Source organism: Apodemus sylvaticus, chromosome 6 (assembly GCF_947179515.1).
Source record: "Apodemus sylvaticus chromosome 6, mApoSyl1.1, whole genome shotgun sequence".
NCBI lineage: Eukaryota > Metazoa > Chordata > Mammalia > Rodentia > Muridae > Apodemus > Apodemus sylvaticus.
In genome coordinates, this window is record NC_067477.1 from 96,531,770 (window position 1) to 96,534,216 (window position 2,447).

General features: G+C 38.2%; 1 non-coding gene across 1 annotated transcript; it reads right to left on the reverse strand.

Moving 5' to 3' along the window:
- Positions 1 to 1,789: 1,789 nt before the first annotated feature.
- On the reverse strand, positions 1,790 to 1,957 carry LOC127688176 (U1 spliceosomal RNA). Its single transcript, XR_007978587.1, has one exon. It is a non-coding gene; the product is annotated as a U1 spliceosomal RNA (small nuclear RNA).
- Between the last annotated feature and the right edge of the window lie 490 nt (positions 1,958 to 2,447).

Below are 2,447 nucleotides of genomic sequence, written 5' to 3' on the forward strand. Positions count from 1 at the left end.
GATATCACAATGCTAACAAATTGTAAATATCCAGAAAAATAAAACATTTTACATCATACTTTTCTTATACATGTGTGAGATTACACACACATACCCATACAGATACACACAGATAAATATATACACAGACACATACATATATATATATATTTAGAAATACATACACATACATGCATACAGACACACACATATACACATATATACATAGACACATATACATATATGTCATATATATACTTTAAAAGCATAGACAATACCAAACTAGATGTACATTAAACATATGGAGAGAGCTGTTCAATAATTAAGGGAAGATAATTCTGAAACATCTATTGGGAGTGGTAGCAAGGGCCTTATAAACAATAGTACACAGTAGTTATGAGGTAATCAATAAATATCTGCCCCATGTAAAAGTAAATGTATATCTTGATCTTCAATTGCATCCTTTTATATATCAAAACATGCAAATAAAGCTAAAGAGAGCTTAACCTGGGGGTGGGCAAAATGTCATTACATTGTAACAGTATTGTTAGGATGAACAAAAAACAACAGCACAGTATTCCTAAAATGTAACCTTTTCCTGTGTATCAATAAGAAAGTAAGAAAGTGTAAGCATGTAAAGAGTTGCAAGAAGCTATCCAGAAGGTTATAAAATGAATATAAACTTTTTAAGAGCATGAGACCAGAAAAAAAAGGTTCAAATTAAATTGCTACAAATGACTTCTCAGAATATTTATTTATTTATGTGTTGTTTGTTTATTTGTTTGTTTATGTGGGTGTGTTTGTGTGTGGAGGTCAGAGAACACGTGAGAGTCCATCCTCTTCCCCTACCATGTGTACTCCAGAGACAGAAATCTAGTTGCCAGGCTTTGTGGCAAACACCTTTACCCATTGAGCTATCTTGCCAGCACTTGCAAGCAATTACAGATTTTTTCTACCTTAGTGATATATAATAAAATGACTGTTCATGTACACAACTGGATTAGATCTGGATTGTCTGGAAGGACACCAGTTTCCTAAAAGCAAAAGAATGTTTCCTATAGAGAAGAACTAGAGTGTGAAACCCTTAAGACATCCCAGTTGGAAGTTCCAAGACTCAGTATAAAAAATGGATGGAGCTGGAGAACATCATACTAAGTGAGATAACCCAGTCTCAAAAGATCAATCATGGTATGCACTCACTGAGAAGTGGATATTAGCCTAGAAACTTTGAATACCCAAGACATAATCCACAAATTAAATGATGTCCAAAAAGAATGGAGGAGTGGCCCCTGGTTCTGGAAAGACTCAGTGCAAGAGTATAGGGGAATTCCAGAACAGGGAATTGGGAAGGGGTAGATGGAGGAACAGGGGGAGGGAAGAGGGCTTATGGGACTTGTGGGGAGTGGGGACCCAGAAAAGGGGAAATCATTTGAAATGTAAATAAAATATATATCAATAAATAAAAAAATATTCTCCAATGGTCACTGGAATTGTACAAACATATTTATTTTGTTGTAGTTACTAATGGTTAAACAGATCACGGTAGATCCTATATCCAGAGATAACAGAGGCAAATCCATATTGGTGAGTCCTATGCTTGCAATGGGTTGACACAGCAATGTCTTTCTTTTTCTCTCTTTCTTTCTTTCTTTCTTTCTTTCTTTCTTTCTTTCTTTCTTTTTTCTTTCTTTCTTTCTTTCTTTCTTCCTTCCTTCTTCCTTCCTTTCTTTCTTCCTTCCTTCCTTCCTTCTTCCTTCCTTTCTTCCTTCCTTCCTTCCTTCCTTCCTTTCTTTCTTTTTTCTTCTTCAGGGCAGAACACGAATGAACACAGTCCCCCACTACCACACATTATACAGTCAAGTTTCCCTCATTTGGGGAAATTGCAGGGGTCAATCAGGACATCCAGAGTGCAATGGATAAACCTTGCTCTGGGAAAACCACCTTCATGATTGCAGTATCTTCCCTGCCAGGTAATTATTGTCCCACCAGATAATCCAGATCTAATTCAGTTGTTTATATATGAACAGTCATTTTATTATACATTTTTCTGATTGTGATTGTCTAGGGCATTAGTGGCTCTGTGGGGCAGGAGGAAGATGAGGCATCTTTCTGTTTCTGACCACCCAGGAGCTAGTGATTCTGTGGACCAGTGATCCAGCCCCCTCCTAATTGTCTCCTCATACTGGAGCGCTCTACAGCCCCTGTACACAGACAGCAGCAACAAAAAAAGATAATACGAAGGTGTATATGTAGGTCTTTTCAGATGGGCCACTGGAATTTTGCGGCTCCAACGTGTAACTATACCAACAGAGATACTGGGAGCTCAGCATAGCAGAGTCCAGGCTTGGTGATGCATGAGCACACTCTAGAGATGTCAGTTCCTTCCTGCTTTGAGGGAAGCAGACAGCTTCCCTTCCCCCATCTCTTGCCAATATTGCCTACCTCTGTGTTCTGGGCTGCTTTGCCTC